The sequence below is a fragment of the Octodon degus genome, unplaced genomic scaffold (assembly GCF_000260255.1).
Source record: "Octodon degus isolate 3935 unplaced genomic scaffold, OctDeg1.0 scaffold00090, whole genome shotgun sequence".
NCBI lineage: Eukaryota > Metazoa > Chordata > Mammalia > Rodentia > Octodontidae > Octodon > Octodon degus.
In genome coordinates this window covers 5,991,434-6,003,302 of record NW_004524666.1, presented here as the reverse complement: position 1 = coordinate 6,003,302, position 11,869 = coordinate 5,991,434, and the positions used below count along the sequence as shown (strand labels likewise).

General features: G+C 41.2%; 1 pseudogene; it reads left to right on the top strand.

Annotated features, from left to right (window-relative positions):
- Positions 1-564: 564 nt before the first annotated feature.
- The window catches only part of LOC101565523, a 20,407-nt pseudogene continuing 9,102 nt past the window's right edge, over positions 565-11,869 (top strand).

Sequence of the window (11,869 nt, the reverse complement as noted above, 5' to 3'; positions counted from 1 at the left end):
AAAACAATAGTGGCCAGGGGACTAGTGGCGGAATTATTCTGTCTACCCACTACAGTGAGAATGGTAATAGCTTTCATAAAAACACAGGAGGGCTCCTCATGGACCAGGGATCAGTCTTCAGACTTTACTATAAAGGTCCAGACATAGGCTGTTTTAGATTTCGAGGACCTTATGTCTCCACTGAAACTACCCAACTCTGTCATGGCAGCATGAAGGCAGTGAAAGCAAGGTGTGAACAAATAAGTATCCTTTGCAATAAAGCTTTATTTAAGGACATAGACATTTGAATTTTGTATAATTCTGATGAGTCTCAAATATTCTTCTTTTGACTTCTTTTCAGCCCCTTGCAAATATAAAAATGATTATTGCCTTCCAGGCTGTGTCCAGTGATAAGATGGGAAGATAGTGATGGGATTAGAGTTGCTGCTTACTGCCCCAAAGGAGTGCAGATACAGAAGAGATGCCTGGATTAAAGAGAGTGCTCCCCGTGAGGAAAGGCCTGGGTGTTCCTTCCCACAGGGAGTCCTGGGCTGAGTGTCAGTGTCCTAGACCTTCATGTCCCCCATGGCATCAGAAGATCAGAACAACAGTGGCCAAGTGGTGTGGGCAGAAGGGCCTGGAGCTGACTGGGTGACAGGAGCTATGGATGGTGAGGATAACACGGTCAAGTTCCTGAGGCCCCAGCAGATTCAGAGATGAGTGGGTTCACAGGAGAGACCTGCCTAGATGCAATAGCCACATGTTGTGACAGGACAGGGTTCCCTCAGAGTAAAGACTATGCAGCAAGAAGCCCTCAGAGGAGGGGAGGCAGCCTCCCATTGCCTATAGTTATTGAAGGGCAAGGAAGAAAGTGCTTTGTCTATTTGCACTAGCCATCCTGGAAGGACAGTAAGCAAACTCTGAGCGTCTCCAGTGCCAGGGCTAACATGCAGTGAGTCTTCTTGGCAGCAGAATTTGCTTTTTAAAGGACTATTTTCTTTTGAGAAGGGGTCTCACCATATTTCCCAGGCTGGCCTCAGTGTCCTGGGCTGTGTGACCCTCCTGCCTCAGCCTCCCAAGTACTTGGGACTACAGTCATATCCCATGTACTCAGCTAAAGACATTTTTATTCACAAAGAAAGATGAATATGTCAAAGCCATAACTAACCCCTTCTGAAGAATGAGGGGTCTTCCCAGACCAGCCGCAGGATGTCTGCCCCTACTAGGGGCTGGACCTTCTGTCTGAGAGAGGGTATCAGAAAGCAGTGGCAGGAACCCAGCTAGCTCTCTGTGTGCTAGAGGCTTTCTGTGTGGCATGACATCACCCTGGAGACGGGATGCCACTGAAAAGCACTACATTCTGCAAGTCAGCTTCCAGAAGAGCTCTGTGAGCAGGGCTACAGCCTGGGGGTGGGGGGATTATTCCAGAAAGCTCTCAGAGCCCTTGTTTACATTTGGAACCACAGTGAGGAAGAGAAATGACACAGCACAGCACAATTGTTTGCCATTAATTTACTGTCATGGGAAGCAATGCCTCTGACATTTTTATGCCTCAATTTCTTTACCTCCCTTACTGTAGTTTTTTTTTTTCTATTTAGTTCTCTGAGCCCCTCCCTGACATATTTTTTTCTGTACTAAAATCCAGTCTGCAGAAACAAGGAGTTGTAATAGAAATGAAATTTACATAATCACTATAGTTCAGTATCAAAAGGATAAAATAAAATATATACTTCCACAAAACTGAATTTATCATCCAGGTATAGTGGAAGACACCTGTAATCAATGTAATTAGGTGGCCCAGGCAGGGGGATTGCAAGTTTGAGGTCAGGTTGGGCTCCATAATGAGCTCAAAGCTGACCCAGACTACAGAGCGAGACCCTGTCTCAAAACATGAACGAAACAATTCAATCCCCAGGCCTGCTGTGCCAGCCCTGCCCCCAATGGGCTGTGATGGCAATTGAGACTGGGCGTGGTGGTACATGCCTGTAATCCCAGCTCTTGGGAGGCTGTAAACAGGCAGATCACTACGAGTCCGATCCAGTAGTGAGACCCTGAACACCCTGTAGACCCTTCCCTAAAACATACAACAAAACAAAACACCCCTGAGTTTATCAATTCAAGACAGTTGATGTCTGGAGCTTTCCCCTTTCCTGGGCATCTTCTCCCAGGCCACTGTAGTCTCTGTGTAGCAAAGCCACAACACCAGCCAGGCATCAGGGAGGGGTTCTGGCTTACCACTATTCTCTGTCTTCAGTTGGCATCAACTCAGCTGAAACTTGGCATGTTTCATCCCTATCATCAGGTGCTGACATCTCTCATCTGTGCCCCAAATCCCACCAGGGCCTCAGCCACCAGCCTCCACATCCTCCTTCTCAGATCTCAGCCTCAGGTCCTTTGGCTCTGCACACCTGCAGCCTTCGCACTTGGACTCGCTTGGCTGCTTTCTCTCCCCTGCTGGAAAACAGGGAGGTGTCAGAGACACTAATATCCTTGGCACTTTACCCAGGCGTGGCTGGGGCTTGCCAGATGAGGACTCTTCTTATATACTTGCGGAGCTGCCACCTGCTCCCAGGGTAGGGAAGCTCAGTTCCCACAATGCCTGTCCCTACTTGACCAATACAAGTTTCTGCCCTACCTCTTCAGGCTCCAAGCCAACAGTGAAGATGAGGTTTGGGGCCCTGTCAAAGAGTGTGGGAGACGGTGTTGCACAGGCAGAGTGGTGAGCAGCAGAAAGAGCCTTTCTGAGATTGCAGTCCAGACACTGGAATATAGCAATGTGAAGAGAAGGAGGGAAGTGGGTCCCCAGGAACCAGAAAGGAACCCTCCGCACCAAGGGTGTATTTACTATATGTCATGTTCTGATTTGTTGTAGATTTTTTTATATAACCACAATTTAGCTCATATGGTTAAAGGTGGCAAATTAATAACTACCACAGTTTGTCATTTTCTAGTCTGTGTTTGATGGTATTGTTATTGTCAATTGTACTACTTTGTCCAAAGTGACATAATTATTCTAATCAATTGTTCTTCCATGCCATGACTCAGATTGCCTAAAGATCATAAACAATACTACAGGCTAGTTCCAAAGAACCAGGGGGCTTCCAAACAGCAGCAACTGTTCATCCCTAGTGAATTGAAGAGGCAGGATCTTGCAACAGACTCCAAAACAAAAGCCACCTACACCTGGAGACCTCTCTGAGAAGCAACCATTTCCTAAGGGTTCTAAAGACTAGCAATAAAGCTACTTGCCATAAGCAATTTAGAAGCAGGGATTAAACTAAGCGAAAAAAAAAGAAAAAAATGAGAAGACACTTAGGCAAGAAGCAACTCCAGATTTTCAGGTCACCAAAGGCAAACTCAGGGGACAATGAGAAAGAATAATCCAAAAGCCACCCACCTGGACTCTCTGAGGTAGTAACAGCAGAAGTAACAAAGCAGATGAATGAAGCTCCAGAAAAAAATCAAATCAGAAATTATTTCTCAATGTATTAATTATTGAAACTGTCCTATTAATCAGTTTTGAAACTGTCTCGTTGATATTTGTTTCTCAATAAAATAAAATTAAATTTTAAAAAGAAGATAGCAATGTACAATGTATTAATTATTGAAACTGTCTGATTAATCAGTTTTCTATTAATTAGTTTTGAAACTATCTCATTTCTATTCATTTCTCAATAAAATTAATAAAAAATTAATTTGTGAGGAAACTACAGAGATGGGGACCATAATGAAAGACATGATAAGTGAATCTAGAGCAGACAGAAATAAAAAAAAATTAAAAATAGAGGAGCTTAGAAAAATGACGGGAGCCATGAATGCTCAACATAGGAAAAAAATGGAATTCATGAAACAGATTCAAACGGCTACCCAGAAGATGAACATCCTACTGACAGTATATGCAGCAGAATAAGCCAATGTGAGGACAGAACATCAGGTCTAGAAGACAAGAATGTGCTTAGTGGTCACAAGAAGAAAGATCTCTTAAGAATAACAAGGAACCATGAATAAGTAATCCAATGACTGGTAGATGATGTCAAAGAAAAATAGCATAAGATTGATCAGAGTCAATGAAAAAGCAGGACATGAGATACTTGTTAAGAGAAGTAATGGCAGAAAATGTCCCAAGCTGGGAAAAAGAATTTGACATACATGTGAATCACGTGGAACTCCAATTAGCCATGATCAAACAAAATTTACACCAAGGCATATACATTCTAATCAAGAGTCTATATATTCTAGTCAAGATGCTAGAAATTTAACATAAGAACAAAATATAAAAGCTGTTAGAGGGCTAGGGAGATAGCTTAGTGGTCTAAGCATCTGGCAAGCGCAAGGACCCAGGTTCAATTCCCAGTACCGCATGCCGTGCTGGTCTCTATGCCATGCTGGCCACTGAAACCAGGTGTGATGGTGCACACCTGTAATCCCAGTGCTGCGGACGTTGAAGCAAGAGGATCACTATGAGTCCAACCAGGGTAGTGAGACCCAGTACCAAATACATAAATAAATAAAATATTTTTATTTATTTATTTATTTTTAATAAAAGCTGTTGGAGAAAAGAAACAAGTCACCTATAAAGGAAAGCTCATCAGAATCACAGCTGACTTCTCAGGACAAACCCTCAAGTCAAGGAGAGCTTGGAGCGAAAATTTCAACACCTAAAAAGAAAACAACTTCCAACCAAGATTGCTATACCCTGCAAAACTATCAAAATTAATGAAGAAATAAGATATGCCCATGATAAAGAACGTCAGAAAAATTATTACCACCAAACTAGCACTCTGAAATGTTCTGGAGGCCATTCTAGAAGGAGATTACAAGGACTACAACTCCACAAACTCCAACAGAATGAGCCCATCAGGTAAGGCAAGCAATTAAACAGAAGAGAAAAAAGGAAACCAACAACAGGAAAATAATATGACAAAGATAAGTAAATGCATATTCGTTATAACCATAATGTTAGTGGTCTCAATTCACCAACCAAAAGAAACAGGCTAGCAGAATGGATCAAGAAGCAAGATCCCAACATTATTCTGCATACCAGAAGCACATTTAATTCAAAAAGGAATTCATTCCAAAAGATGGAAAATAATGCTCTCTGGGACAGAAACATGGAAGAAGGCAGGAGTAGCTACTGTATTTGCAATTGGATTTCAAGCCAAGGCTGATTAAGAGACACAAAGAAGGTGACTTACGTCCTTGTAAAGGGAACAATCCAAGAGGAAGAGATAACAATCATAAATATACATACAACAAATACCAGTGCACCCAACTAAAAAAAATTTTTTTTTTTTTTTTTTTTTTTTTTTTTTTTGGAACCGGGGATTGAACTCAGGCCCTTGCACTTGCCAGGCAAGTGCTTATTCCATTGAGCCATCTCCCCGGCCCCCTGAGCCATCTCCCCGACCCCTCCAACTATATAAAACAAATACTAATGGACATGAAAAATCAAATAAATGCTAATACCCTACTCTCACAAAAAAGACAGATCAACTATACAAAAAAAAATCAATAATGAAATATTAGCACTGAACAAGGCCTTGCAAGTTTGACTGATAAAGACAGGTTAAAAACAAAATAAGAGAAGAGTTCATGGACATTGTAATGTGCATATACACAGGAGAAATTCAGTCATGAGTAATTAATTCCAAGGGATGACTGAAGCTTGGGCCTTATAGCACATCTTAACAAAGAGCAATAAGTTTGTAGGGGAATGACAAGGCAAAAACTAAAGGCTGTTAGACTCCTAAGAGCAGCACTGGGTACGCTTGGAGGTAAGTAAATAGGGGAAACTAATGGAAGAGAAGAGTTACTTTAATTACTCCTGGCTGTGGTGCTAGTGATTGGACCCAAAGCCTTAGTGCTAAACCGCACCTACAGCTGCTTTAAGTTGTCTTGATTTAATTTTGTGAGACAGTTTCCCTAAGTTGCTAAGTTGCCTGGGCTGGGTTAGAACTTCAGAACCTCCTGCCTCAGCCTCCCAGAGTACTGGGATTGCAGCTATACGCCACTATATCCACCCGCTCTAGTAAGTTTTGTTGTACCGATCTCTCTCATTCTGTCGCTGGACTTAGCACAGGGTCTAAGCCTGATTTAAATGGTGGGGCAGGAAGCCAGAGGGCTTTTTAGGCCTGCCAGCTCTTCAGTGTCCAGCACACAATGCTCCCACTAAAGTGCTACATTTTGCAGTGACATTCTGATCCTCTGCAGGAGCCATTGCTCGAGCAAGCTCCACTTAGGAAGGACTAATATTCTAGCTTCTTCCGTTCCTCCAAGTTCTTTCTTCTTGGGCAGCCCAGTATTTTCAGCTTCCAATGCCCACGTTGGAACAGTTTTGAGGTCCCCTCGCAGAAAAGGGGCTGGAGCAGATGAACTCAGCACTGTGCCCAAGGGTACCTCCTGACCGCCTTACCCAGAGTAGGGTGAGGCCCAGCACCCCCCAGCCAACCATGCATAGCTCCTTAACTCGAATACTCTACATCATAGACAGGCATGTCTAAGGGAACAACTGGGAAAACAAACTGAGAAAAGCTGCAAACTGTGCTCTCTTCACAAGCTTCTGTCATGCCAGAAGCGTGGGGGACTTCCCAACTCTATCTCCACAGATATGTTTGCTTGTTAGTACCAGCAGCCTTCAGCCTTAATGATAGGGGATTTTTAAGTCAACCTACTCCCCATTCCTGGAAGATTATCTCCCCTTCTTTGGTGCTTGGTATCCAGTTAAGGACCTTACACATGCGATGAATATACTCTACTTCTGAACTGTATCTGTAGCCCATACTTTTTTTAAGTTTAGGGGAATTGGGGTTGGGGAGATGGCTCAGTGGAATAAGTGTTTCCCTGGCAAGCGCAAGGGTCTGAGTTCAATTCCCAGTTCCACCAAAAAAAAAAAAAAAAAGTTTAGGGGAATGTTTTACTATTAAAGGGAATCTTGAGATAATATCACTCATTATCTACCTTGAAGAGTCCAAGAGACTGATAACCAACTTGGCTTAGAAATGTTCAACTTTCTATTTGAGTACAACATTACAATGATCCTCCTACATGCAGGGCAAATTCACAAGAGGCAGGTAAAACTGTAGTCTTCACATAAGACTTTTGTACTCATAATTTCTGTTCTTTTGCTTAAACAAGCACAATGACAGCAACTTCTTTGCCCCTTCTATACTCTCAAAACCCAAAATGCTTCTTCGACCAGATATGTGGGGTTATTTCCCCAGGCACTAAGCAATTCTCCAGCAGACACTGAGTGTCCTCCAATTCATTTTGGACACTGTCTGATGATAGCTTCAGATCCCACAAATTGAGTGCTCAGTCCCACAAAACTGGTCTCTACTTCAGTTGCCAACTACAAGCCTGGATTGACCAGCTGCCTATAAATTGAAGTTCCCATGACCTCCTCCTTAGGTTTGATTAATTTGCTAGCATGGCTCCCAGAACTCAGTAATAACATTTTATTTACCATTTCCCTTTTATTACAAAGGAAAGTACAAAGAACACAGGTGAATAGTGGGTCAAACTGATGTATAGGACAAGGTATGTGAGAAAGCGCGGGAACTCCCATGCTTCCCTCCAGGGAACCCAGAAGCTCATCCTTTTGGGTTTTATGGAAATTATGCCACCATAATTGACCACTGGTCATTGGTGATCAGTTCACAGTAGTCCCTCTCTACTCCCTGGAGGTTTGGTGAGTGTGGCCCTCTAATCATGCCTTGGTCATTACTGTGACCAGCTCCTTTCTGAGTGTGCCTAGGGGACTCAGCTACCACTCATCTCACTCACTTAAAAAAAATGGCACAATCACTTTGGAAATTCTAAGGGCTTTATAGCTGTGCCAGAGATTCAACCTGTGTTGCCACCAGCAGGAAGAACCTCTTATCCCTCCACTCCAGCCAGCACTTATTATTACTCAGCTTTTTTTTTCTTTCCCAGGCTAATAGCCGTGTTACAGCTTTACACTGCCTTCGAGTGTAGGGTGCTGTCTCATCATTGCTTTAATCTCCATTTCTTTGTTAACTGATTTGTAGTTTCTTTTATATTCTTTCTGGGCTTTGGGCTTCCCTGTTTGGCCAACAGTCTGTTGTATATTTTATCCATTTTTATTTTGCTATACTGTCTTTTAGGTATCAAAAGTTCATTGCCCATTCTAATTATAAATCCTTTGTCACTTGTAGCCATCCCAATCTGTCACATACCTCTTAAAATTCTGCTCAATGATGGTGCCACTTGTTAATAGAAACCTTTAATCAGATCTATCAATGTGCCCTATGGCTTGTAAATTTCAAAGTTTTAATAATTTTTTTTTAAATCCATCTCATTAATTTTATGACTTGACCTTTGGAGAAATCTCCTTTGCATGTAGAGTTAGGTAAAATCCAATTGTATTTTTCTTCATCTTTCCCACCTTATTTTTCTACCACCAATCCACTAAATAGCCACCTAGTAACCTGAGGTGCCAACTCCACATGGTATACAGTTTACAGGTATGTTAGCTTCTCATTACTCTAATAGAACACAAGATAATCAACTTATGAAGAGGAACAGTGTACTTTAGCTCACAGTTTCAGAGGTATCCATGGTCACTAGGCCCTGTGGTTTTGAGACTGTGTTGGTACAGTGGATCACGTCACAGATACATAGCACAGGAAGCCTTTTTGCCTCATGGTGGCCAGAAACAGAGGTAGGTGCCGGGGTCCTAATATCCCTTCAAGGCCTCACCCCCCACCGACCTGACTTCCTCTCACTAGGCTGTACCTCTCAAGGTTCCGCCGTCTCCCAATAGCACCACATTCTGGCCTTCCACATATGGATGGACTTTTGAGACACATCCAAAGCCCAAACTATAGCAATGGATAAACAGACTACCTGTGGATTCTGTGTTCTGCTCCACTGCCATGTTATAGACAACTTTACAAACTTCCAGCCCATGCTGTCTCCCTTAAAAATTTCACTGCCCCTGCTCCCATGCAGTGTGCTCATTAAATTTTGTTCATTTCTTTCTTTCTTTTTTTTTTGGGGGGGGGAGGAGGAGTAATTAAACTCAGTACAATTTCACTGAACTTTATTCCCTACCCTTTTTAAATTTTGAGATAAATTTTCAATAAGATCATTAAGTGATTAAATTGCCCAGGCTGGGTTTGAACTTGTGATCCTACTACTTTGGCCTCCCAGAGTTCTGGGGTTACAGATGTATGCCACCGTGCACAGCTTCAAGTTCCTTCTCTATACTTTATTCTTATCTTGGTAGTGTCTTCCCACAAGTCTCCCCACACAGGAATAAAGAAAAGGAGCTGGCTATGCAGGTATGTGAGTAAAACCAGCTCAAGATAGGGCCAGTCAAGACGGATCACCCAGCGTGGACCAAGCTACATTTCTGTTGCTGTGGTTGGTATATGCCTGGCTTATTTGATATGCAAAATGGATTCATTTTATCAATCTTCACCTATAAAACAAGATCATCTTTAGGAATAATCTTAATGGAATGAATAAGGACATCTAGAAAAGAAACAGTTCACATCCTAAGTTTAATCAACATATGGTGAATGTCTAAATTAAAAACAAAATTATTTTAGTAAAGACATATAGGTGTTCATCTTCTTCCAAATACTCCTCATCACTTTAAGCACACTTATGTCCTCATTGTCGCCAATTTCTTTTCTTTTTCTTTTTTTTTTTTTTTTTTTTCGGAATCGGGGATTGAACTCAGGCCCTTGAGCTTGCCAGGGAAGCACTTATTCTACTGAACCATCTCCCCGGCCCCATTGTGGCCAATTTCTGAAGCAGTTCTGGAAGTACTCTTTTGTGTGTTTTATGAGGTGTGATAGAAAACACAGTACATGAGTGACAGCCAGTGGGAGGGCCGGCTTGGCAGAGCACTACAGGGTGCTCTTAACTCCCTCACTCACCAGATCTAGTGCGAGGTGAGTTCCAGCTCTTCCCAAAGTCAAAATAACCATGAAAGGCAAACATTTTGAGTCAATTCGTGATACTGAGCAAGGAAGTCACAACAGAGCAACTAAAGATGCTCCCAGAAGACTTCTAGCCCTGCCTGAGAAAGTGTCAGGAAGAATGGGAACAGTGTGTTCCAAGTCAAGGGGAATATGTTGAGTGGGATTAATGGCAATATGACTTTTAAAATTAAACCTTTGGGCCAGGGAGATAGCTCAGTGGAATAAGTGCTTGCCTGGCAAGTGCAAGGTCCTGAGTTTGATTCCTGCTACCACCAAAAAAATAAAAATAAATAAAATTAAATGAAACCTTCACTCTATGTTAAAATACAATAAAAGAAAATAGTTTTTATAACTTCTTAATAATTTTTAAAATAAAATAGTTTCATTTTTATAATCAATGTGATTCTTGAATAAAGGAAAAATATGTTTACGTATGGGATGAAACAGTTTATAGCAATTAAAAATAGAATTAAAAAGAGTAAATGTGGGGCTGGGGAGATGGCTCAGTGGAATCAGTGCTTCCCAGGCAAGCGCAAGGACCTGAGTTCAATCCCCGATTCCGAAAAAAAAAAAAAAAAAAAAAAAAAAAAAAGAGTAAATGTCAAAATGGTTAGGATAGATGTATAGTTACATTCTCTTAATGAATAGAGGGATTTGTTCTAATAGTGTTTGTAAATAGTATATCATGTCTGCATCTTGTACAGCAAATAACCACTAGGAAGAGAGTATGCAATGTGTTAATTATTGGAACTGTCCTACCAATTTGATTTGAAAGTGTCTCATCACTATTTGTCTCTCAATAAAATTATGGGAAAAAAAAGATAAAAACCAAAAAAGAGTAAATGCCTATTTAAAATTCATTACTAAGAAAAGTAATATAATGTTTCATGTATGAGCTAAAATTTGCACATACCAATCAAAATAGAGGGGAAATGGGAGTGACTTCATGGGTAATGGGATTCTCCTGTGGGGATGATTAGTATTTTAGAGCTAGATAGAGGCAGTGGTTGTGCAGTATTGCAAATTTATTAAATGTCTCTTTATTTTTGAGTGTTCACTTTTATTTTATTATTTTATTTTTTATACAGGGTCTTACTACACAGTTCAGGCTTGTAGCAATCCTTCTGTCTCAGCTTCCCCAATGCTGGGATTACAAGCATATGTCAAATGCCTGGTTTCAGGGCCAGCATGGCATACTTGGGTTACAGGGCCAGAAAGCATGGTGTACCAGGGATCAAACTTGGGACCTTGTGCTTGCCAGGCAGGTGCTTATGCCACCAAGCTATCTCCACAGCCCTGAATGTCCACTTTTATTTTATTTTATTTTTTTTACAGTTGTCATTCCATTCAAGAGAATTAAATCGTTTATTGATTACACATGATAATGGATGATACACAGCTTCAATCCCATCTATCATTGTATCTGGTACCATTATTCAATTTAGACATATAGGATGTGCCAACAATCATTTTTATAACCAAGTAGCTGACTGTTTGCTTGGGTGACCTTTTCAATGGTCAAATTCAGAGGTCAGAACAGTAACTGTCAGTTCAACTACACCAAGGTTTCTGAAGACAATGACTTCTTTAACCAAGCAATTGTAAAGAAATTTTAAATGGAACCTGGCATTACCCTGAAGGAATTCTAACTTCACACTGTTGGGGATGTTAACCAAGATGGCTTCAGAGTAGACTACCTTTACACAGCACATTTAAAAAAAGACACATTTATTCAGTGTCATGATCAGACTATTACATTTAGCAATCAACAGCATGGGTGCGAAAAAAGGTCTACATTAAAACCCTTTGTTGGAATGCTTTACACTTTCCACAGAACAGAAACTAAAATAACCTGTTATACAATTAGTCACAAATACAGTCCTCGAGTTTTTGTCCATATGCATGAGTATTGTCTAAAACATGTCTTCTTTGTAGCAGCT